The sequence below is a fragment of the Oncorhynchus mykiss genome, chromosome 16, assembly GCF_057628025.1.
Source record: "Oncorhynchus mykiss isolate SJ-2025 chromosome 16, ASM5762802v1, whole genome shotgun sequence".
In the NCBI taxonomy this organism is placed as follows: Eukaryota; Metazoa; Chordata; class Actinopteri; order Salmoniformes; family Salmonidae; genus Oncorhynchus; species Oncorhynchus mykiss.
In genome coordinates, this window is record NC_143037.1 from 47,611,013 (window position 1) to 47,638,119 (window position 27,107).

A 27,107-nucleotide genomic window follows, 5' to 3' on the forward strand; every position below is an offset into this window, starting at 1 on the left:
TGGGCTCATATTACCCTAAATCTATTTCTGGGAGGGAAGCATTGCCATCTCATTTTGATTGTACCCCCTCCTCTATCCATGCTACTCATTTCCAATCTAACTGTGAAAACATATATCAAGGAAAGTTTGCAATTTATGTAACAATGCTTTGCAGACTGGCTGCAGAGATGTCATCCCCACCACAATGCTATAAATCAAGAGAGAGAGGGAGACAGAGAGAAAGAGAGAGAGAGATGGGTAGAGAAAGGGAAAGACAGAGGGAAAGAGAGAGCCCCTCTTCACAGTTTATCCCCAGGAGTTAATTATCTGGTCCACGGTAGAGGGGAGGTCTGGATCTTATTACTGGAACAAAGTGAGAACAAATTGGGAGACAGATCCTCTGCTTGCAACCCTCCTCTGTCTGTTTTATCTTCCCACTTTTCCCCTCCTTCCCTCCCTTCTTCTCTCCTTCCCTCTCTCACACCCCTCCCTCCCTCCTCTCTCTCTCCCCCTATCTGCTTTTCTCCACCCCCACTCTTCTTACCCCCCCCCCCCCCCTCTCTCCACCCCTCCCTCTCTGCTCTTTAAGGTCTCTGTCTGTTCAACCAGGATATGAATCTATTAATTATTATTATTCAACGTTACTCTGTTTTTTTGTCCACCGCTGACACCATCACATCCTGCAGGGATTAATCATAGGCTCCGGAAGAATCCTTCCTAAATGAATCAGGACCCCGTTCGACATGCACATCTCACCCTCCTCTCCCTCTCTGCCTCGTTTTAATAGTGCATCCAATACCATGCTGTGTTTTCTCTCCCTTGATCAGTATTATTCCATCAGGACCAAGCAACGCCAGGCAGTGAGGGGCTAACAAGTGGAGACAATGGCAGCGATGGACGCAGCGCATTGTGACATCAAGGATGATCAGGCATAGCGCTACAACAAGGGTAATTAGTGGCGTGCTGGACGAGGTAGCTGGGGACCGTGTGCGTGTCGGTGGGGACGCCAGGGGGGTGAAACGTGTCGGACACAAGCCTACATCGTTCGTTACACTCCACATTTGCATTTCACAGCAGCCAGTGAGGGAGAGCGGGAGAGAGGGGAGGGCAGCAGAGAGAATCAAGCCAAGGACGAGAATAGAGAGATGTGGCTGGACTAATCAGCTGGTTCTTTGATTTAGTAATTTGCATATGTCTGGATGGGGCGGGATATAGAGGCTATCTACAGTGCTCCAGGTGGGTCTGGTATACAGCATATATATTTACAGTCCCTCTCCACTTACACACTCCTCCCTCCCCCAGTCCTCTGCTGTCAAAACCTGGTAACTGTCATCCTTGGTCCCTCCCTCCAACCTCCCTCCCTCAGCCCATAAACAGTGAGTTCCTAGAGGCCACTGGGGCCTGGCCTGGCCTGGCCTAGCCTTGCGTGTGCTGGGGTGGGCTGAGGTGTGGGAGGTGGGTGGGCTGCACTTAGGTGTCCCATAAAAGAGCTGGGCTAGGCTATAAACCAGGATCAAGCCCACTTCCTGCGCTGCCCGCCCACCCTGACTGAACCACGGCTGCAGCCGCCATGCTGCATCCTTTGTATGAGCGTAGTGCTATGGAGGTGCAGAGCAGAGAGCAGAGCAGAGCAGAGAGCAGAGCAGAGCAGAGCAGAGTAAAACAGAGGAGAGGTGCATCCCAAATGGCAAAGTGTTCCTTATATAATGCACTACTTTTGAACAAGAGCCTAATGGGATTAGGGTGCTATTTGGGATGCAGCACAGAGCATATCCCTCTGGAGGTATAATCAGGCTCCTGCTGAGGCAGCAGTTCTTTCCACCTCAAACCCCTCAGCCTTTTGCCCTTTAGGGCTTTAGAATGCAGGCAGGCAGCACCCCCCTCCACCTCCCTAACCCCCCTCCACCTCCCTAACCACCTTCCACCTCCCTAACTCCCACACCTCCCTAACTCCCACACCCCCCTCCACCTCCCTAACCCCCCTCCACCTCCCTAACCCCACACTTCCCTAACCCCCCTCCACCTCCCTAACTCCCTACACCTCTCTAACCCCCATAATTCCCTAACCCCCCTCCACCTCCCTAACCCCCCTCCACCTCTCTAACCCCCACACTTCCCTAACCCCCCTCCACCTCCCTAACCCCCCTCCACCTCCCTAACCCCCCTCCACCTCCCTAACCACCTTCCACCTCCCTAACTCCCACACCCCCCTCCACCTCCCTAACTCCTTACACCTCCCTAACCCCCACACTTCCCCAACCCCCCTCCACCTCCCTAACTCCTTACACCTCCCTAACCCCAACATTTCTAAACACTTGTTTTTGCTTCTTCATTTTGGGGTATTGTGATGTCATTGTGGGGTATTGTGATGTCATTATTGGGTATTGTGTGTAGATTGCTGAGAAAATTGGAAAATTTTCAGACCCCTCGACTTTTTCCACACTTTGTTACGTTACAGCCTTATTCTAAAATGGATTCAATAAATAAAAATCATTTTAGAATAAGGCTGTAACGTAACAAAGTGTGGAAAAAGTCGAGGGCTGAAAATTTTCTAAAGGCAAGGAATATTTTACTACCCATCCATCTCTCCCTTCCTTCCTCCTTTCCCTCTATCTCCTCCTTCCCTATGGCTTGGGAAGAATTTGGGTTTCATTTTTCCTTGTTCGTGTTTTGGTGGGTGAACTGGCGGCAGCTGCACTGAAGCAGAAGAAGAAGAAGCAGGAGCAGGAGCAGAAGAAGAGACTGAATGAATGAACGGTGACCATATATAACGTCTCAAAGGTCAACTGCTAATGTAGCTACCAGGAAGAGAAGCTGTACCAAGCAATGGAGCTGTGTTGATGCTGTTTTCCCCTCCTTTTGGCTGCTCTTGACGGGTAGGGACTCATTATGCTGCCAACCAAGGGATTTGAATAGCACGATTGACTTCGCTTGTTAGTAGCTTTCTTGTTTGAAGCCACGTCGTCTTTTCTCTCCTCCTCGCTAGCAGACATATACAGCGGGAACTCGTGAAGCAATTAACATGCAAGAGCTAGTGGTGGTGAATCATGAGCCAGTCACCTAATAGCCTAGACCTAGAGAGGCCTTGGGGCATCATGGGTGATACGCCTGGCTGAGTCTGTGGTAGCATTTGTAGGCTACAATGGAGACATTCTTGTCCAGGCTTGATTTGCTTCTGAGCTATATTGAACAGTAGGAATAGCCTTGTATAGTAAAAACAACTCTTTCAATTTACCGCCAATGCTACCAGTGTGTCAAACAGGCCTAATCTCCGAACCCAGACCCAACTCTTGCGTGCGGGCGGCGTGCAGCTGGCCAGCTACTCGATTTGTCTGTCACGAGAGACTACCAGTTAAACAGCAACTCCACCCGATGCGGAGCCATCTTTGTCTGCTCACGGACACATTGAGCCATCTGTTTTTCTAAACAAGCCTTGTTTGTGGGTCAGCTTTGATTTGTTGACACATTACAACCGTGTAAATTGTAGCGACGCAAAAAGATGTACTGGATGGAAGACACACGTCAGCTAACGTGGGAATTACATCATCCCACAGACAAGCTTACAAAAAAAAACCTCAGATTGCTCAGCTCACTAAATGCATTAACCGCTTCCTGGATGAGTCAATCTGTCCTGTGTTTGTCAACCATGCCATTTCATCTACCAGCTCATCATCATTAGTCAGTGTGTAGGCACAGGTCTTCCGACTGACCACCACTGCTGGATGTGTGTTGCAAAACAGCTACTGTATAGTCCTACTGTTACTCTACATCAGGGATCCTCAACTAGAGTCAGCCGCGGGCCGGAAGATAATTACACATCATTTGCAAACTGAAAATGGCCAGCAAGAGGCCCAAACTAAACCAGAATGATTCAAACCGTGCTTACATTCGTATACGATCACATACTGTATATCTATCTCTATTATGTGCGGGAATACCTTGGAACACATTTCCAAAATAGAAATCAACTGGAGCTGATTTGCTGGTGTTTATACAGTATTTTATGTATTTTATGTCCAACAATAAAAAAATAAAAATAAAATGTTTACAATGTTTTGCTGAGAAAACTTGGGTGGCCAAATAAAATCCCAGGCGGACCACCAGTTGGGGAACCCTGCATGTTCTGACTAGTGTCAACCCGGAAAATAACAAACAGACACCAGAAGACAGTTAACTCGTCTCCAGGCAGAAAAAGTATTGGCCAGGCCACGTGATGTGAAGCTAAGACATCAACAACATACCATTGTGAACTGGAAACGGTGATCATGGTTTCGAAATGAACAATGCGTTTCTCTTAAGCTTCCCATTGATAATGAAACAGTCGGCATGTTGGCCTGCACAGCTCACCCATGCTGCTGCCTCTGAGGGCCTTGCTAACTCAAAGGGCTGCTGCACTCTGTCAGCTCTTTCTGTCAACTCTCTACTTCTGGCCAGAGCTGCTAGCGCACAATAGTTCACTATAGTGAGTCGCTTGTGCACTATAAAGGGAATAAGGAGGCCTTTTGGACAAAGCCTCTGTTAGCTCGTCTGCCTGTGTCCTGCCTGGTCCCTGTACCCGAACGCTGGTGGTGCCCTCAGTTCCTCAGTTGGCGGCCGCTGGACAAACTTTGGGGGCAGTGCCAGGCCAGCAGCGGGCACAGGGAGCTACATGGTAGCATCTAGGCTAATCTGTAGAAGTGGAGGGCTTGCCACACTGGAGGACAAGGGGAGGAGAGGAGAAGCTAGGACAATGACAAAACAGACCAACAAAACAGTACCTGACTGCTCTGGTGGAATTCTTTCAGTGAGCTGAGCAGGCCTATAGCTCTGAACCCCAGTCTCTTCCCCTGCTGGAAGAGAGCAGCCGTTCCTCTCTCCTCCTCCGTCCCTCCCCCTCTATCCCTCCTCCCTCTCTCACTCCCTCTGTTTTGTGCCTCTTGACTTCCCCCACACTAAGCTCCTTAACAATGCAGTCAAAATTGTTTGATCTCCTAAATTCATATTTACAGACATTGTATTCCAGGAGATAAAGAACATAAACCAAAATCCAGTTACGGATTAAATCCAATTAATTGTTGTGGGGAAGGGAAAAAATGACATATCAGAATTTCATGGCTCTGATTAATTCCGTTATTCCCTGAATGATTAATATAAAGCATGAAATTGAAACGGTTAAATAAAAGTGAGACGATACAATCTACAGGAGCCCAATTTGGTTTAAAAAAACAACAAACAAATAACTTCAAGACATAATTAAGAATAATTACGAGGTTTATAACACGCCTGGAACAAACTTTTGTGATTGGGTTAAAGAAAGTGAACCGTCAGCAGCAGAGATAGCAGCCATTTGCATGTTGGTATTAAAAATAGAACGTTTAATCTCCCCTGAAAGAAGGTCTTCTCTATGGGAGGAGACTATATAAAAAAAAGTGATTAGCGGGAGAGGTTAGTCCATTAGTCTTTATTTCTCCACTGACATGCTGCTGGAGAGAATGAGAGGGTTTCTGCTGTTATGTCTCGTCTCTTGTCGAGGAGTTAGAACAGTTACAGTGGGGAGAACATGTATTTGATACACTGCCAATTTTCCAGGTTTTCCTACTTACAAAGCATGTAGAGGTCTGTAAGTTTTATCATTGGTACACTTCAACTGTGAGAGACGGAATCTAATACAACAATCCAGAAAATCACATTCTATGATTTTTAAGTAATTAATTAGCATTTTATTGCATGACATACAGTGGGGGAAAAAGTATTTAGTCAGCCACCAATTGTGCAAGTTCTCCCACTTAAAAAGATGAGAGGCCTGTAATTTTCATCATAGGTACACTTCAACTATGACAGACAAAATGAGAAAAAAAATCCAGAAAATCACATTGTAGGATTTTTTATGAATTTATTAGCAAATTATGGTGGAAAATAAGTATTTGGTCAATAACAAAAGTTTATCTCAATACTTTGTTATATACCCTTTGTTGGCAATGACAGATGTCAAACGTTTTCTGTAAGTCTTCACAAGGTTTTCACACACTGTTGCTGGTATTTTGGACCATTCCTCCATGCAGATCTCCTCTAGAGCAGTGATGTTTTGGGGCTGTTGCTGGGCAACACGGACTTTCAACTCCCTCCAAAGATTTTCTATGGGGTTGAGATCTGGAGACTGGATAGGCCACTCCAGGACCTTGAAATGCTTCTTATGCTGAAAGACCCAGCCACGTTTCATCTTCAATGCCCTTGCTGATGGAAGGTTTTCACTCAAAATCTCACGATACATGGCCCCATTCATTCTTTCCTTTACACGGATCAGTCGTCCTGGTCCCTTTGCAGAAAAACAGCCCCAAAGCATGATGTTTCCACCCCCATGCTTCACAGTAGGTATGGTGTTCTTTGTATGCAACTCAGCAACTCAGCATTCTTTGTCCTCCAAACATGACGAGTTGAGTTTTTACCAAAAGTTTTGGTTTCATCTGACATTCTCCCAATCTTCTTCTGGTTCATCCAAATGCTCTCTAGCAAACTTCAGACGGGCCTGGACATGTACTGGCTTAAGCAGGGGGACACGTCTGGCACTGCAGGATTTGAGTCCCTGGTGGCGTAGTGTGTTACTGATGGTAGGCTTTGTTACTTTGGTCCCAGCTCTCTGCAGGTCATTCACTAGGTCGCCCCGTGTGGTTCTGGGATTTTTGCTCACCATTCTTCTGATCATTTTGACCCCACGAGGTGAGATCTTGCGTGGAGCCCCAGGGAGATTATCAGTGGTCTTGTAGGTCTTCCATTTCCTAATAATTGCTCCCACAGTTGATTTCTTCAAACCAAGCTGCTTACCTATTGCAGATTCAGTCTTCCCAGCCTGGTGCAGGTCTACAATTTTGTTTCTGGTGTCCTTTGACAGCTCTTTGGTCTTGGCCATAGTGGAGTTTGGAGTGTGACTGTTTGAGGTTGTGGACAGGTGTCTTTTATACTGATAACAAGTTCAAACAGGTGCCATTAATACAGGTAATGAGTGGAGGACAGAGGAGCCTCTTAAAGAAGAAGTTACAGGTCTGTGAGAGCCAGAAATCTTGCTTGTTTGTAGGTGACCAAATACTTATTTTCCACCATTATTTGCAAATTAATTAATTAAAAATCCTACAATGTGATTTTCTGGATTTTTTTTCTCATTTTGTCTGTCATAGTTGAAGTGTACCTATGATGAAAATTACAGGCCTCTCTCATCTTTTTAAGTGGAAGAATTTGCACAATTGGGTGGCTGACTAAATACTTTTTTGCCCCACTGTAAGTATTTGATCACCTTCTAACCAGTAAGAATTCTGGCTCTCACAGACCTGTTAGTTTTTCTTTAAGAAACCCTCCTGTTCTCCACTCATTACCTGTATTAACTGCACCTGTTTGGACTCGTTACCTGTATAAAAGACACCTGTCCACACACACTCAATCAAACAGACTCCAACCTCTCCACAATGGCCAAGACCAGAGAGCTGTGTAAGGACATCAGGGATAAAATTGTAGACCTGCACAAGGCTGGGATGGGCTACAGGACAATAGGCAAGCAGTTTGGTGAGAAGGCAACAACTGTTGGCGCAATTATTAGAAAATGAAAGAAGTTCAAGATGATGGTCAATCACCCTCGGTCTGGGGCTCCATGCAAGATCTCACCTCGTGGGGCATCAATGATCATGAGGAAGGTGAGGGATCAGCCCAGAACTACACGGAGAGAGCTGGGACCACAGTCTCAAAGAAATCCATTAGTAACACACTATGCCGTCATGGATTAAAATCCTGCAGCGCATGCAAGGTCCCCCTGCTCAAGCCAGCGCATGTCCAGGCTCGTCTGAAGTTTGCCAATGACCATCTGGATGATCCAGAGGAGGAATGGGAAAAGGTCATGTGGTCTGATGAGACAAAAATAGAGCTTTTTGGTCTAAACTCCACTCAACGTGTTTGGAGGAAGAAGAAGGATGAGTACAACCCCAAGAACACCATCCCAACCGTGAAGCATGGAGGTGGAAACATCATTCTTTGGGGATGCTTTTCTCAAAAGGGGACAGGACGACTGCACCGTATTGAGGGGAGGATGGATGGGGCCATGTATCGCGAGATCTTGGCCAACAACCTCCTTCCCTCAGTAAGAGCATTGAAGATGGGTCGTGGCTGGGTCTTCCAGCATGACAATGACCCGAAACACACAGCCAGGGCAACTAAGGAGTGGCTCCGTAAGAAGCATCTCAAGGTCCTGGAGTGGCCTAGCCAGTCTCCAGACCTGAACCCAATAGAAAATCTTTGGAGGGAGCTGAAAGTCCGTATTGCCCAGCGACAGCCCCAAAACCTGAAGGATCTGGAGAAGGTCTGTATGGAGGAGTGGGCCAAAATCCCTGCTGCAGTGTGTGCAAACCTGGTCAAGAACTACAGGAAACGTATGATCTCTGTAATTGCAAACAAAGGTTTCTGTACCAAATATTAAGTTCTGCTTTTCTGATGTATCAAATACTTATGTCATGCAATAAAATGCAAATTAATTACTTAAAAATCATACAATGTGATTTTCTGGATTTTTGTTTTAGATTCCGTCTCTCACAGTTGAAGTGTACCTATGATAAAAATTACAGACCTCTACATGCTTTGTAAGTAGGAAACCTGCAAAATCGGCAGTGTATCAAATACATGTTCTCCCCACTGTTTATATCTGCGTTCCTTTGTCTCCTTAAAGGGGCATTGACTGGTTCCGTCTGAAACGCTACCCTAATTCCCCATATAGTGCACTGCATAAGGAATAGGGTGCCAATATAGAGACAGAGAGGAGTTGAGGACAGTACTTACATGTGTAAGTTTCTCTTTCTCATAGCTACAGGAGCTGAATGTGACTGCAGTGGTAGTAACGGTCTCTGTGCCAACCCCTGTCTGTTTCCAATAACACTAAACCTATCATATCCAGCCATCCAGCCCACCACAGGGGAAAAGCACAGTAGAGGAGAGGAAAATAGGAAATGAAGAAAGGAGGCGGCGAGGGATAACACCCTCACTAACCACGAGAACTGTTTTCCTGCCTGTGCTACTGGTGTTATGGAGAGATTAGGTTGGCTATATCCTTCAACTAACAGCGAGGCCTATTCCTTAACGTCTGTGGCTGGGTCGTTCCACGAAATGAATGCCTTTTTCGTCCCTTTGATATTTAAAGTAGAAATTGAGCACAAATATAGCATTTTAAAAGCCTGTTATATTAAATGAAGTGCCCGTTTAATATAGACCACAATATAGTTTAATATAGACAATTCAATAAATCTCATTTTTTAATATGAACAAAGACTTGCTTACAGTGCCTTGCGAAAGTATTCGGCCCCCTTGAACTTTGCGACCTTTTGCCACATTTCAGGCTTCAAACATAAAGATATAAAACTGTATTTTTTTGTGAAGAATCAACAACAAGTGGGACACAATCATGAAGTGGAACGACATTTATTGGATATTTCAAACTTTTTTAACAAATCAAAAACTGAAAAATTGGGCGTGCAAAATTATTCAGCCCCTTTACTTTCAGTGCAGCAAACTCTCTCCAGAAGTTCAGTGAGGATCTCTGAATGATCCAATGTTGACCTAAATGACTAATGATGATAAATACAATCCACCTGTGTGTAATCAAGTCTCCGTATAAATGCACCTGCACTGTGATAGTCTCAGAGGTCCGTTAAAAGCGTAGAGAGCATCATGAAGAACAAGGAACACACCTTGCAGGTCCGAGATACTGTTGTGAAGAAGTTTAAAGCCGGATTTGGATACAAAAACATTTCCCAAGCTTTAAACATCCCAAGGAGCACTGTGCAAGCGATAATATTGAAATGGAAGGAGTATCAGACCACTGCAAATCTACCAAGACCTGGCCGTCCCTCTAAACTTTCAGCTCATACAAGGAGAAGACTGATCAGAGATGCAGCCAAGAGGCCCATGATCACTCTGGATGAACTGCAGAGATCTACAGCTGAGGTGGGAGACTCTGTCCATAGGACAACAATCAGTCGTATATTGCACAAATCTGGCCTTTATGGAAGAGTGGCAAGAAGAAAGCCATTTCTTAAAGATATCCATAAAAAGTGTTGTTTAAAGTTTGCCACAAGCCACCTGGACATGTGGAAGAAGGTGCTCTGGTCAGATGAAACCAAAATTGAACTTTTTGGCAACAATGCAAAACGTTATGTTTGGCGTAAAAGCAACACAGCTGAACACACCATCGTCACTGTCAAACATGGTGGTGGCAGCATCATGGTTTGGGCCTGCTTTTCTTCAGCAGGGACAGGGAAGATGGTTAAAATTGATGGGAAGATGGATGGAGCCAAATACAGGACCATTCTGGAAGAAAACCTGATGGAGTCTGCAAAAGACCTGAGACTGGGACGGAGATTTGTCTTCCAACAAGACAATGATCCAAAACATAAAGCAAAATCTACAATGGAATGGTTCAAAAATAAACATATCCGGGTGTTAGGATGGCCAAGTCAAAGTCCAGACCTGAATCCAATCGAGAATCTGTGGAAAGAACTGAAAACTGCTGTTCACAAATGCTCTCCATCCAACCTCACTGAGCTCGAGCTGTTTTGCAAGGAGGAATGGGAAAAAATTTCAGTCTCTCGATGTGCAAAACTGATAGAGACATACCCCAAGCGACTTACAGCTGTAATCGCAGCAAAAGGTGGCGCTACAAAGTATTAACTTAAGGGGGCTGAATAATTTTGCACGCCCAATTTTTCTGTTTTTGATTTGTTAAAAAAGTTTGAAATATCCAATAAATGTCGTTCCCCTTCATGATTGTGTCCCACTTGTTGTTGATTCTTCACAAAAAAATACAGTGGCAATGTGGCAAAAGGTCGCAAAGTTCAAGGGGGCCGAATACTTTCGCAAGGCACTGTATGTGCCAAAATTCAGCCTTTTGACATGTCCCTCCGTGCACTTTAACCCACTTAATCCCAAACTTTCTCCAAGTTTTCACCATCATTGTAAAGCCCTTGTTATTTTGTTGCTTTGACAAAGTCATTTCATGTGATTAGAGGTTCCTTTATGTCTGTCCCTCATTTTAAGGTAAATCCTGTTACGTGAACTGAATAAAACTTTTAAATATATATATATTTCAAGAGATATTGAACATCTAATAGCCAAATCATAATGTAAAAATAGGTGAGCTGGTTCTACACTTTATGGACATTTTCTGGTGTTTTACGGTGGAAAACTGAGCGGGTTGAGCACAACGCATCAACCCTGTTACCAATAGATAGACAGGCTAGAATCTTTTTAACAATTGAAATGTTTTAGTGAAGCTTGCATTCAATTGCCCCTCCCTGTTGCACACAACAAGCTTCCTGTCACAATTTATGGCTGATTTAAGATGAAGTTGTCAATCCGTTACGGTCAGCCCTGTTACAGTAAACTCTGTTAATTTATTTAACACTTTATAGGCACCTACTATAGTGATTTTTTCTTCTTAACTTCTTGAGATGGGGAATATTTGTTTTTTAAATTAATTTGAAGCTGTGCTCTTTGTGATAGAATGCTAAAAAAGTGAAATAAATGTTTTTTATGCCAAAAAACTATGTTGGGTCATGCAGGAAATATGAAAGTAAACACACTGCTATCAAGCTGTTACAACAAGCACAACATAGACTAGGCTACTATAATTTCCAATTTCCAGTGCTGTTGTTGTTATGTATCAATTGACATGCTCTGAGCTACCAATGAAAAATAACTAGGGGTTTAGCATAGTAAATGACTCTACACTTGTCCATGATTACACATCCACTCTGGGCCACTCTAAGGGCACTCAGTCAGAGCACTCTGCATCCAGTGTTTCGACATGGTAATATCTTTATTAGTGACCCATATCACTGCTCTGGTGACAAGCCCATGGCCTAGTGGTCTCCTGTATTGCCCTAAAGGCGTCAGCATGCTTCAGTTTGGCTGATGGCTAGCCAAAGTCGTCTAGGCGAACCGAAGAGAGCATACTCCCTTAAAAGACCTTAAAAGTACTGTTTGTCCATTTTGAAACGCCGTAGCCAGTATACACTTCCACAAAATAGTCAGATTTAATCTAAGATAACTCAAGGAATATGTCATTACTTTTGATGCTTTTGCCGGGGAGATCTTAGTCGAGTGATTTTACATCTAACTAAGATGTTTGGTGTAGTATTTCTCAATTGAAAAATGTCCATGAAAACGAGTTGTCTCTACTTGTATGACAACAAAGAGTTTATTGAAGAATCCCTACTGTTGACCAATCACAAACACTGTGTGCCCGAATAGATGAAAAAAACATTACCCAAGTCCAAAACTAACAAAAGGTCACAATAATACATGCAAACTCTTCCAAACTGTTTCATTTTTGTAAATACAAAAAATGTGCCCCCTAAAAAAGTGATGTCCTGTTCCTTCCCTGACGTTTACTAAATGTTTGTATTTTACACTGCTCATTTGTCAGATTGAATTTATCACAACCAGAAAAGTGTTTAGAGCCTTTTTACCAGTTTTTTTCACACTTATTCCTAACTTAACCCAGCAAGACAATGTTCTGTAGGACGTTGGTACGCAGCCAGGCTCCAAGACAATGTTCTGTAGGACGTTGGTACGCAGCCAGGCTCCAAGACAATGTTCTGTAGGACGTTGGTACCCAGCCAGGTTCCAAGACAATGTGCTGTAGGACGTTGGTACCCAGCCAGGCTTCAAGACAATGTGCTGTAGGACATTGGTACCCAGCCAGGCTCCAAGACAAGTGCTGTAGGACGTTGGTACACTGCCAGGCTCCAAGACAATGTCCTGTAGGACGTTGGTACCCAGCCAGGCTCCAAGACAATGTGCTGTAGGACGTTGGTACCCAGCCAGGCTCCAAGACAATGTTCTGTAGGACGTTGGTACCCAGCCAGGCTCCAAGACAATGTGCTGTAGGACATTGGTACCCAGCCAGGCTCCAAGACAATGTGCTGTAGGACGTTGGTACCCAGCCAGGCTCCAAGACAATGTTCTGTAGGATGTTGGTACCCAGCCAGGCTCCTATTCAATGTGCTGTAGGAAGTTGGTACCCAGCCAGGCTCCAAGACAATGTGCTGTCGGACCTTGGTACCCAGCCAGGCTCTAATGCATCTCTCTCTCCTCACTGAATGAATGACAAATGGATGAATGGGCGATAATTGTGCACCCTACTTAATAATCTAACTTAAAATGAGGCCTAACTGAACGATGAAGAGGCTGATTTTATCTAGAAAGACAATAGTGTAATGATGAGCTTGTATTATGCCTATTTATCAGTGTTGGAGCTCAAGTTAATCATTTGACTGCATGGCAGTTTGATCCCCTTCTCTTTTACGCTTTACTTTGTCAAAAATAAGCTGTTATGGGACTGTTTTATTTACTACAACTCTATTACCAATCCAATTGATTGTAAGGGAAACGAAAACATGCTATGTGTTGCAGCGGGCCTTTAGTATAATGCAAAATATATCCTTGACTCTATCCAAGTTGATGAGCGGGAAACTGACAATGCCAGTCAGCCTGCACAACCGGCCCATTGACACTACATCTAAACTACACCGAAAATAATATCACACATAATAAGAGTTAGCCTATAGGCAAGATTACATTGACAATAATCTGATGAGTGACAATATTAGGGCAATCAGTTGTCAAATTGTGCATGAAGAGATGGGCGCATCTTGTATTTGACAGATGCAAGGAAAGGAGCTTCGCTTGATCAAATCCGCCTTCAGAGTCACATGCAGGTAAAACATTGTGATTTCTATATAGTATCTGAAAGAGCATATTCTGCAGTTTGGCTCTGGCTACTAAGAAAAAACTAGTAACACAAAAAAAAACGGAAAATTACAATCTGCTATTCTGTCGTCAATGGATGAATGGCTGATAGAAACCAAATAGAAACTGATAATGGTGCATGTTTTGTACTTGCTCAATTGCTTTCCATATCTGGGGAAAGTTGAAACCAGGCCAGCGGGTGAGCGACTGTCTGAGACTGTGGTTTTGAGTAGTGTTGCACATTTTGGGGAATATTCAGAGGTGGAAACTTTCCGTCAGAATTAACGGGAATATATTAGAATTAACGGGAACATATGGGAATTAAGGGAAATATATGCAAATTAATATTAATACCATCTAAATATAGATGTTTTTTTTCATTGGATATGTTTACCATATCATATGAAGACAGAAACATAAACATTTTACCTTCTCATAAGTAGACTTAATTGCATATTATTAAATCCTTCCAATCTTCACTGTCACTTTCCAACCTTGTTGAGAATGGCTTGTTGTCAGGCTCAAAAAGCCTCAAATTTGCCCGGATGGCCACACAATTTTCACCCCTTCTATTGGTCAGCCTGTTGCGTGCTTTGGCTTGTGTGTTCCCAAATAAGGACCAGTTGCCCTCTGAGGCGGCTGATGTTGGTGGGATTTGGAGGATGATGGAGGCAACAGGGGAAAGAGCCTCAGATCCACAAAGTCCCTTCCACCAGGTGGCTGATGAGATATGTTGGCATGACTGCCATATTGCATCTCCATCCCAAAGCCCTTGCTTGGAAGTGTACTTCGACAGACTGCCAAGACCCTTGCCCTCATCCAGGCCAAGGTGGCGAGACACGGTAGTGATGACACCATAAGCGTTGTTGATCTCTGCACCAAACAGGATGCTCTTGCCAGCATACTTGGGGTCCAACATGTACACTGCAGTGTGTATGGGCTTCAGGCAGAAGTCTTCGTGCTTTTTGATGCATTTCAGAACTGCAGTTTCCTCTGCATGGAGCAACAGTGATGTAGGCAGGGCCGTACGGATTTCTTCTCTTACATCTGCAAGCAGAGTCTGAACATCAGACAGGATGGCATTGCCTCCCTCAATCCATCCAATGGCTACTGCTATATGTTTCAGGAGTATCAGGCTGCTTACCATTCTCTCCCAAAATGCATCATCCAGGAGGATCCTCTTGATGGGGCTGTCCATATCGGCAGACTGTGATATGGCCATTTCTTGGAGAGACTCCTTCCGCTTCAGGAGACTGTCAAACGATGACAATACCACACCCACGAGTGTTGCTGGGCAGTTTCAATGTGGTGCTCTTATTCTTCTCACTTTGCTTGGTGAGGTAGATTGCTGCTATAACTTTATGACCTCATACCTAACCATTTCCTTGGCTCTCTTCTAGAGTGTATTCATTGTTTTCAGTGCAATGATGTCCTTGAGGAGCAGATTCAATGCATGAGCAGCACAGCCAATGGGTGTGATGTGAGGGTAGGACTCCTCCACTTTAGAGCAAGCAGCCTTCGTGTTCACAGCACTGTCTGTCACCAGTGCAAATACCTTCTGTGGTCCAAGGTCATTGATGACTGCATTCAAGTCATCTGCAATGTAGAAACCAGTGTCTGTTGTCCCTTGTGTCTGTGCTCTCGTAGAATACAGGTTGAGGGGTGGAAATGATGTTGTTAATTATTCCTTGCCCACGAACATTCGACCACCCATCAGAGATGATTGCAATACAGTCTGCTTTCTCTACGATTTGCTTGACCTTCACTTGACCTCTGTTAAACTCTGCATCCACTTTTGTCAGAGGTTGCTTGTTGTGAGTGCTAAAAACATTTACAGGAACATTTCTGGAATTTACCGGAAAGTTTCAGACCCTTTGCAACCCTAGTTGAGACTCACTGTGGTCTACATGGGCAAAGGCAGAAAGACATCTTCACATCAATTTCCCTGGCAGTCAAGTTGATTACAAAGAAGACTAGCCTGCTCAGAACAGTGGACAAATCAAGCATGTTTGCAGTTTGATATGCATCTGATGCATACGCTAAAGGGGACGCCTGGCAACATTCTCTAGTGGGTACTGATAGGCTGAGAGGCCAGGGGGTTCTAGTGTTAAGGCTGAGGTCACTGTCTGGGTCTACTGAAGCCAGTCACAGCGCTAACCAACCACAGCAGCCTCTGCAATGTTATTACATAGATTTTACTCTGAATCGTATCAAAGTCTACTAAAGCCCTCACACTTTGATGTCTTCCACAGAACAAGCCATGTCCTTGTCAACGCAACAGAAGAATTAGCGAGCGTCAGCATTCATACAAGCTTTATCCTTGAATGCAAACAAGGGCGTGTGCATCTCTAATCTTCCCCTTTAACCCACGTCCTGCCGAGACTCAGCGAGGCACCCCACCACCCTGGCTGCTTCACTCTCAACTTAAGCTTTGTTTGAATAAGTGCTCAATGGCATTACGCCTCAAAACTACTACGACATCCTCAGAGAGAGATTACAATATCATTGTTATTCTAATGTCTCGTGTTCCCCCGCCCACTGCAACTCCTGCTCAAAACACATACACACACACACGCACACACACACATACACAGGCACATATACACACGTTTACACGTACACACACAATACGGACACACCATCCCCCAAATAAACAAACCAACAACCCATTTGCACCAGTCATATTAAGTTTGAAGCATCCATAGCGAGATGGGACAGACATACCACTGGTGTCTGGTCATCAGAGCTGAATGTCAGCCCGTGTGCTTCAGGTTTCTATTAGCCAGGCTGATTTCCATACATCTGAATTGTAACGAGAAGACGTAGAAAGAGGGCAGTAAAGGAGGAGGAAATAGGAATCACATTAGGCTGTTTGATTGACAGCATACACGTTTCCATTCTTAACCATTCCTGCAACATGTCTCATATGATGTATAATCCCTGTGCTTTGAAAGTCAGTGGTGTGGGGCCTAATGAAAGAAGGGGTTGAAAGATGCAGTGGTATGAATTTCACACTAGGCACAATTTCATAGTAGAGGTCGACTCGGAATGGCCGATTAATTAGGGCCGATTTCAACAATCGGAAATCAGTATTTTTGGGCGCCGATTTTTCTTTTTTTCTTCTTTATACCTTTATTTAACTAGGCAAGTCAGTTAAGAACACATTCTTATTTTCAATGACGGCCTAGGAATGGTGGGTTAACTGCATTGTTTGACAGAGTTTCACCTTGTCAGCTCGGGGGATCCAATCTTGCAACCTTACAGTTAACTAGTCCAACGCTCTAACCACCTGCCTCTCGTTGCACTCCACAAGGAGCCTGCCTGTTACGCAAATGCAGTAGAAGCCAAGGTAAGTTGCTAGCTAGCATTAAACTTATCTTATAAAAAACAATCAATCCATCATAATCACTAGTTATAACTACACATGGTTGATGATATTACTCGTTTATCTAGCGTGTCCTGCATTGCATATAATCAATGCAGCGCTGTGGGATGGTTTGACAAAAGCGCATTTGCAAAAAAGCACAATCGTTGGACGACTGTAACTAACCATAAACATCAATGCCTTTCTTAAAATCAATACACAGAAGTAAATATTTTTAAACCTGCATATTTAGCTAAAAGAAATCCAGGTTAGCAGGCAATATTAACCAGGTGAAATTGTGTCATTTCTCTTGCGTTCATTGCATGCAGAGTCAGGGTATATGCAACAGTTTGGGCCGCCTGGCTCATTGCGAACTAATTTGCCAGAATTTTACGCAGTTATGACATAACATTGAAGGTTGTGCAATGTAACAAAAATAATTAGACTTAGGGATGCCACCCGTTAGATAAAATACAGAACGGTTCCGTATTTCACTGAAATAATAAATGTATGTTTTCGAAAATTATAGTTTCCGGATTCTTCCATATTAATGACCAAAGGCTCCTATTTCTGTGTGTTATTATGTTATAATTAAGTCTATGATTTGATAGAGCAGTCTGACTCAGTGATGGTAGGCAGCAGCAGGCTCGTAAGCATTCATTCAAACAGCACTTTTGTGTGTTTTGCAAGCAGCTCTTCGCAAGCACAGCGCTGTTTATGACTTCAAGCCTTTCAGCCTAATGGCTGGTGTAACCGATGTGAAATGGCTCGCTAGTTAGCTGGGTGTGCGCTAATAGCGTTTCAAACGTCACTCGCTCTGAGACTTGGAGTAGTTATTCCCCTTGCTCTGCAAAGGCTGCGGCTTTTGTGGAGCGATGGGTAACGCTGCTTCGAGTGTGGCTGTTGTCGATGTGTTCCTGGTTCGAGCCCAGGTAGGGGCGAGGAGAGGGACGGAAGCTATACTGTTACGCTGGCAATACTATAGTGCCTATAAGAACATCCAATAGTCAAAGATAAATGAAATACAAATGGATTGGAGAGAAATAAATACTATATTAACTACAACCTAAAACCTCTTACCTTGGAATAATGAAGTCTCATGTCAAAAGGAAACACCAACTTTCATATGTTCTCATGTTCTGAGCAAGGAACTCAAACGTTAGCTTTTTTACATGGCACATATTGCACTTTTACTTCTCCAACACTTTGTTTTTGCGGTATTTAAACCAAATTGAACATGTTTCATTATTTAGTTGAGGCTAAATTGATTTTTATTGATGTATTATATTAAGTTAAAATAAGTGTTCATTCAGTATTCTTGTAATTGTCATTATTACAAATAAATAAATAAAAATCGGCCGATTAATCGGTATCGGCTTTTTTGGTCCTCCAATAATCGGTATCGGTGTTGAAAAAACAAAATCGGTCGACCTCTATTACACACTATACATATTTGATGGAATATACTGTATATCCTCTGTAGACCGATTTCATCCAATGTCTCTTATTTAGCAGTTTGGAAAGTAATGTGAATAAAAGTCTAACAAGCATGAATGCACTGTTTAAAGTGTTAATTAACTAGAATATAGAGTTTTATAGGAACAGCCTCTGAGCACCTGCGTTATAATTTAAAGAATACACATTTGTAGTTGTTTGTAATAAATTACTGTCATCAAATCACAGTTACCTTTACATTTCTGGAGGAAAACAATTTACAATCGCTTGGACCCATTTCTCAATACTTAGGTCACTTTTTCTAAACTCTTCACACAGTGAGCACAACAGCAGTCTATGTGGGCTAAACTGTGGATAATTTTTAATTGCTTTGGCACAAAATGCATTCAGTGACTACATCTTTCAAATTTCAGAAATGTTTTTCTCACTCAGACACAACCATCACCAAAACTCTATGTACCTACAGGCCAATTTACACATGTTTAACATACTCTTTTCAAAACTGTTAAACTTAAGTTCACAGAGTGGTTTTCAGCCCATCCCAGGATGGTGTCACTTTTCCTCCCACCTTACTCTCCATTCCTCAACCCCATAGAGGAATGATTTTCCTCATGGAGGTGGAAGGTCAATGACCACCATACAAATGATCAAATGTCCCTCCTGGATGCAATGAATGCTGGATGCCTGGAAATATCTGCAGAAGATTTCCAGGGATGGACCAGGCCAATAGATTCTTTCCTAGGTGTATTGCCCAAGATGACATAGGATGTGATGTGGATGAGAACCTGTGGCCAATTGCAGAAGACAGGGTTGACTAGAATTGCTACTGTATCTGTATCGGTAGATGGTGTATATACAATTTAATCTATTTTGGAATAACTCAATGCCAAAGAATGACATAAAACACATTGAAGCATATTGCACCATGTCCGATACATTCCTGTAACATAAACTGCAGTGGATTCTAAACAGTAGAGAGGTGTCATTCTTGTTTTGTAAACAAAACATGTAATGCTACCTGTAATGCTACCTGTAATGCTACCTGTTGTTAGTGTTGTTTAGGTCGTTGTGTTATGAGTGACAAGTGTGCTTGTTGTGGGTGACAGCCTTTGCTAGTGCTATGGAAGAACGCGTTGATTTGAGACATGTATGAAGTGTTTTGGTAGTTTTAGTGCATTTTGGATGTGAAATTAACTGCTGTGCCAAGCTGAAAGTTGGTAAGGAGAACTGTGTGAAGAGTATATAAAATAATAACCTAAGTATTGAGAAATTAGTCCTAGCGATGGTAAAACAAAAAAAAACTGTAAATGGAGGAGCTAAAGCATGGGTTTTCTACTAAATAATATGGTCTGTGTGAGATGTGCTAAAAAACATCCTTATAAGGAGAGAGTAAAGTAACTTGGTGTGTAGCATTAGGCAGCAGGAGCTAGGGGCAGAGCAAGGGGAATTGGCTTGACTTGGCTTAGCAAGGCCTTGTGTATCCTGCCGGTCCTGTGTGGACCAGACTTGAAATAATGTCTCAGCGGGTTGGGTCTAGCTAACATCAGATGGCATAAATACTAACTCAGTGCTGAGTAACACCAGAGGGAATCAGCTGTAGTGAGGTGATGGAGAGAGCATATTGCCAGGGTCAGAGAGTCAGACACAGGTCAGTGTAAGTCCAGGGGCTACCTGGTGAGTTTGTCTGTGTGAGTGTGTGTGTGTGTGCATACCTGCGTAGGTGTGTGTGTGCATACCTGCGTAGGTGTGTATGCTGCTCTCTCTCTCTTTCTCTCTCTCCCTCTCTCTCTTGCTCTCTCAACAAACTCTCCCAGCGGGCCATTGGGCCGGGGTGGTCTGAGTGCAGCCCTGCTCTGGAGAACACCTCTCTGACCCCGTTCCCATTCCACTTCCACTCTGCTCTGCAGTTGGCCAATCACACAACAGCACGCTCAACCCAACCTTCTGTCAAATAATCACATCCAAATCCCTGTTAAGAACCACTACATGGAGCTGTATGTGGGTTGAGTGGGAGAGAAAACGGAAGAGGTAAAGCGAGAAAAACAAGAGAGTTGGTTGGTTGCTGGTACACCTACCATTTTGGTCTAGATGCATTCAGTCTCATTTCAAGCCTTACATAATGAAGCCAACAGTCAGCACTGAATGGGAGGCCTATTTCAGTCAGTCGGCTGGCGCCAAACAGTAACACAAAAATCCATTACGCTTACATAAGACTGCAACTGTGAGGGAAAACGACAGAGAGCGCCAGTCCAAATAATCCCTTCCATTCTTAGTGCTGCTGTTTCAAATATGTGTCTGTGTGTGATAGTAGGGCCTTGGTCTGTAATCACACTGGCTCTGAGTATAGGGATATACTCCACACTAAGACCCAGCCACTGGAACCACAGCAGGACGCCGGTCCTCTGCCCAGATTCCCTAGTAAACACACTCCTCCTCGTCCTTGCAGTACAGAGAGACAGCACATGCAATTCTGCACCATGCTCTGTCTGGCCTCCTAAAGGAAACAACCTGGGAGTCCATTGTTTCCTGTTGTACCCCCACACACAAGCTGAGCTCTCTCCTTCCCCTGTTTGGAGCAGTGGCCGGGGGGCATTTGCTCTCTCCTCTGCAGCAGTCATAGGCAGCATGGTCCACTCTCCCACCTCTACCCAGCCAACCATGCCTGCTGGGCCAGCCACAGCTCTCCCCCTCTATCTCCCTATCTCTATCTATCCCCATGCTACTAATCAATTAACTGCCAATCCAATTAACATTGGAGTGAGACTGGCTGATAGCGATCATTGCTGCCTGCCTGGGCTGACATAGCTGGCCTGGTACACACAGCAGACAGGACTGTCGTCACGTCAGCCTGGCTATCACCATCATAGCAAAGCTGTACACCGTGGTAGGCTCAAAGACAACAACGTTCTGCCAGGGTCAAACAGGTTCATTCATTTACTGCGAATTCTATTATAGAGGATGATTGTTATGCAGGACAAATACACCGGATTCGGTGTTTATTACAGCTATCATGTCTGACTATATGCCCTTTAGCAAGTCAACGATGCCTATGACTGTTGTTTTCCTTTGCCGTAGTTCTTCTGAGTGTCAGACACATTCACGGCCAGTCATGGCCTGTATAGAAGCAGTACAATAGCCTGTGTTCTCTGTGGGAGACTCCCTCCCAGCCTCCCTCCCAGCAGGGTTAATGTTGTGTTTACAGTGAACCACGCTCCTCAAAGTTCCTCTATAAACATACAGGATATCCTACAGCCCTATAACATGCTGATCCATTTCTCCCCTGTCCTGGCCTGTCTGGTTGAGGCCTTCAGCAACAAACAGAGGGGCTTCACAGAGGCCTGGGGCCTTCGGCTGCAGACAGAACTGCACTGAGACTGGGACTGGGGCTGCAGAGTAGACACTATAGAAGGCCACTGAGACTGGGACTGGGGCTGCAGAGTAGACACTATAGAAGGCCACTGAGACTGGGACTGGGGCTGCAGAGTAGACACTATAGAAGGCCACTGCTCCGCAGGGGAATGGGGTCTCTGGATGCAGACACAAGGCCACTGAGACTAAGACTGGGACTGTAGACAGGAAGCCAGTCCACTGCACTGACACTGGGACGGTCTAACTGCAAGCCTGGGACCAGGACCCTCAAAAGCACCACTCTCTGCTGCCTCAGTCCCAGACCAGATTAATCACCCGGCCCCAGACCAGACTAATCACCTATCCCCAGACCAGACTAATCACCTATCCCCAGACCAGACTAATCACCCGGCCCCAGACCAGACTAATCACCTATCCCCAGACCAGACTAATCACCTATCCCCAGACCAGACTAATCACCTAGCCCCAGACCAGACTAGTCACCTAGCCCCAGACCAGACTAGTCACCCAGCCCCAGACCAGACTAGTCACCCAGCCCCAGACCAGACTAGTCACCCAGCCCCAGACCAGACTAGTCACCCAGCCCCAGACCAGACTAGTCACCCAGCCACAGAACAGACTAGTCACCCAGCCCCAGAACAGACTAGTCACCCAGCCCCAGAACAGACTAGTCACCTAGCCCCAGACCAGACTAGTCACCTAGCCCCAGACCAGACTAGTCACCTAGCCCCAGACCAGACTAGTCACCTAGCCCCAGACCAGACTAGTCACCTAGCCCCAGACCAGACTAGTCACCTAGCTCCAGACCAGACTAGTCACCTAGCTCCAGACCAGACTAGTCACCTAGCCACAGAACAGACTAGTCACCTAGCCCCAGAACAGACTAGTCACCTAGCCCCAGACTTCTATATCATATGAACATGATTTATAGAGGAGGAAGCCCGTGCATGGCGTTATGCCAAATAACCCCAGTGACCCTCTCCTCCCCCCCCTCCTCCTCGCCCTGCAGTGTGTTATGGCTAGTCTGTTAATGACACGTCCTATCCTCACTGTCTCTGGTTACTACAATACTCCACAGGTCAACATACATACCCATGCACACACACACACACACACGCACACGCACACAGTACGTTCAACATATCCAATATAGAACATAAATGGTATTTCACAAATGCAAACAATGAACATGACAGTGCAGCTTTGGTAATCTATCAAAGACCAGTGCGTCTTCACAATCCTCTTCTTCCAGAGGATGTACTAGTTTTCCTCTCCTTGAAGTGCACTGCATGGTGGGAAATAACACCTTAACTATTAGGCTATAGGATATGGGTCATCTTGATACCTTATCAAAGTAAGGAGAGCTGTAGAAACACATCAATAGAATATCGTGTACTTTCTAAAGATATTTTTTTTTTTAAACAACAGCGTTTGTGTTAGCTAACATAGTGAATAGTGATTCAATAGTTTGTATTTACGTCACGTACGTTGCAGGGTATTATGGGTCTGATGGGGACAATGCTCTCTGTCTGTCCCTCTCTCCTTCCTACACAGTTCCTCTCTGTTTAGTGCACTACTCTCTCCTGCTGGACCACTGTGATGCCACATTACGGCCTATCTACAGACCTATTACAGAGACACAGCCAGAGCCATTACATTACATTACCACTGCCTGCCTGTCTGAGACCCAGGGCAAAGCACCTGAAACAACCTGCCTGGCTCTGAAAGCACTGCCCTCTCTGTCACACTGTCACACGCACACAGACAGAGAAACACTCGCGCACGGACAGACACACACACAGCGAGAGACCGTACACGCACAATAAAGCTCCGTAATTTGATCAGAGGTGATAAAGCACCACAGAATCCAGTGTGTGGCTGGTTACTTAGAGGTAATAATGGCGCATGGAGCGAGAGTCTGGCATCAGTCACATAGGACTTAGAGACAGAGCAGTGGAAAACACACACACACACACACACACACACACACACACACACACACACACACACAAACACAAAATGTCCTCCTTCAGCTGAAGCCCTTTAGTTTATAAACCACAGTGCAGGGCAGCTAGCGGGGTCCTCCTCTGTACTGGACAGCACTGGACACGGCCGTGTCTTAATTTGCTTTAGAGGGTAGCCCAGACCAACCATGTTTAGGTCTGCTGCTACAGACGGAGGAGGACACATTATCACAGGGAATTCACTTATTCATATCGCACAGGAACGAGTCAGGGGAGGGGAGGGGAGGGGAGGGGAGGGGAGGGGAGGGGAGGGGAGCAGCCAGAAGGAACTTGACTGGGAAATAAATAAATGAAGGAAATTAGTGGGTTCGTTTAATGTGGGACTTAAGACAGAAGTAGGTCAAACGCACGGGGCAAAAAACCCAAACTGAGGCAGTGGGTTAACTAGCGTAGCTTAGCACATAATCTCATCAAACTGCCAAGTCCAAATCGACATGATGTGGAGCGTGGACTATCTGTAATTGTGGTTATCTATCCATGACAGGAACTCCTATTAAAAAAAACACTGGCATTTCCGGCACACTGGAATGCTACATACAACTCCAAAAAATACATTTGCTACAATAAAAAGCTCTTGGAGAGAATTCAATCGGCATTTGAATAGAAGTCCCACTTGGTTTGACCATAAATAATAGAGCTGAGCAGTGAATGGAGCCTGCACTTAGCCTGGCAGTAGTAACTAGCCAGCTTGTGGCGGTCAGCGGAGCTTCACCTGGATGAATGACCTCAGGAGAGAGATCCATGCTTCTGTGCTGCTGCTGCTGGGGCAGGACTGGACCGGATTGGCCAGGGCTGGGCTGAATGCTGAAGTGCACATTCATGCCTTCCTGTTCCGGCCTGTTCCGTGTGAACATCACACAGGATGGATGGCTGGCTGGCTGGCTGGTTGGTTGAATGGCTGGCTGGCTGAATGGCTGGCTGGGACAGGATGTAGCTCTCTCGCTCTGTCACTCTGCTACTGCCATATGCTTATCATAACAACAATCAGATCAGTTACTATATATATTTTTTTTCATTACAGCCTTACCGTGTAGAGGAAAATCTCAGTAAAATCTTCATAACGTATGACTAGTCTGCAAATTGCGCAACAGGGTGACCCCAATCATGGGGCCATGACATTCCCACATGCACTACATATCTCTGAACACATTCATTACACATGTGATATTACAGTTTCCACCTGCACCTGAGTCGGATGGGGCTGGGGAAAGGTGGTGGATATTACAGTCCCACCTGCAGACCAGGGAGGGGGGTGTGAGGGGGGATAGGTTGTGGTGAGGAAAACAGTGGGGGAATGACAGTGTGACCTACAAAAAGCCCAGTGAGGAAAAATAGCATGTCGCTGGAACAGTAGCAAAGCCCTGGCTGCGTTACTCATTTTGCTCTGAAGGTTGAGCGAAATACTGAGCCTCGGGAGCAGGAGAAAAGGGGTCTGAGCAATATTACACCCCCTTGAGATGAAACACGAATGCTGGGAAATGGAACAGAACCCTGATGGGATGATTCTCTGGTCCTGCAGAGAGTCAGAGACAAATGAACACAGGAAGAGAATTAGACCAGTGTGTAAATCTATTGGACTCCCATTTCAGACATTTTCGAGGGGCCTTGAACACTGCAGTCCAGACTGCAGACCTGCAGACTATTGCAAGACCATGTTGTGTTCCCCCACCACTCCTCCTCCTCCGTCTCCTTTCGTCATTACACCTGCTGGAACTCTTTGCCAGGGCCAGCGCTCTCTCCCTTTGCTGAGGCCGAGCCAGTCTAAGCTAGTTAGAGGGTGGTGGAGGAGGACGGGGCATCTAGAAGGACCCTGGCTGACAGGGTTTCCCTGGGTCTGTCTCAGAGGCTAGATGAGAGGGGCCACTCTATAGGTCCTTGAATCCTCCCCAGAAATATTGAAGGCTTTGTGTATAAACCTTGGGCAATTGAGGAAACCCTCCTAAAAGGCGAAACATTTTCTTTCCGGGGAGCTATATTTCTGGCTATGGTCACCTAGTGGAGAAACGTTATATAATGAAATGATGTCATCATTGTAATCGAGTCTTCAGGGAGAAGAGCAGCATTGAAATTCCGAGCAGAGTTGTGTTAAATCCAGTGCAACATGTGAATGGCATAATAATTCCTGGTAGGCTGAACAGTCCGAGCAGCACGCAATTACAATCCACTGCTGCTTTACCTCATGTCAACTCTCTCTGCTGACTCTGACCACACATACTGTAGAGATGGTGGTACAGAGGAGTGACTGGTGGGTCGATCACATGTCTTCCTCTCTGAAGAGCATACTGAAGCAGTAAAATGAAGCCTTCGCACAAAGGCAAACCATCCCCTCCTCATCCAACTGAGAGTTCTAGTAGCTTCAACCTCAGACACTAGCCTAAGACGCTGTGGTAGACAGGGGGATATAATTAAGACCACTTTATTGGTCAATTCCACACTGGGCACTGTTGTTGTGTGTGTGGGGGGGTGGGGGGAGGTGAAGTTCCTTGCTCAAGGGCACAACGGCATGCAACGGCATTTAGGATTTGATACCAGCAACCCTCCGGTTACCAGCTCACTACCCGCCTGATTTTTCCTGCTGGACCCGGGATTCAAACTGGCAACCCTTTGGTTGCTGGCAGCACAACCACCATAGTAGCTAGTAGCTAGACAACAAGCTCCAGTACCACATCTAATTTTTTGTTAGCCCCAGCAGAAGAGAAGAGGGAGGGGGGGGGGACTTGTGGCTGGTATTGACCATTACAGTGGAGTCTGGGCCAAACAAAACCATGCTGCCTGCCCTGCTACCCTATACAGAATATCCAGCAGTTAAACACATAGAATCATACAACCACAGCAGAAAACAGCGATAAAAGGAAAGAGAAGACGGCGATAAAAATCCATTTGTTTCTTACCCTGGAGAAATGGCAAGGAATGAAGAGAAAACCTCCCATTCAGCATTTAATCAGTAACACAAATATGAGCAGCCAGCCAGCCTAGTTGAGCAGTCAGCAGAGCCAGACTAACATTCAGCACAACACTAATTAGTAGTAGGGTGCTTCAGTCTGACTACTCGTCCAGTGAACGGAGAGGGTCTGGACTGAGTAGGATCCGTGTCTGTCTCTGTCCAGTAGCCTACTGCTACCCCTATAATGCTCTGTCGTGCCAAAGTGTTGCCCAGT

The 27,107-nt window shown here is 45.1% G+C and overlaps 1 protein-coding gene and 1 long non-coding RNA gene across 2 annotated transcripts in view; one reads left to right on the forward strand and one right to left on the reverse strand.

Moving 5' to 3' along the window:
- LOC110491069 (plexin-A2) overlaps positions 1-27,107 on the reverse strand; it is a 334,343-nt gene that overhangs the window by 288,374 nt on the left and 18,862 nt on the right. The window lies entirely within an intron of this gene.
- LOC149976907 (uncharacterized) overlaps positions 1-27,107 on the forward strand; it is a 167,947-nt gene that overhangs the window by 70,096 nt on the left and 70,744 nt on the right. The gene's annotated exons all lie outside the window — the stretch shown is intronic.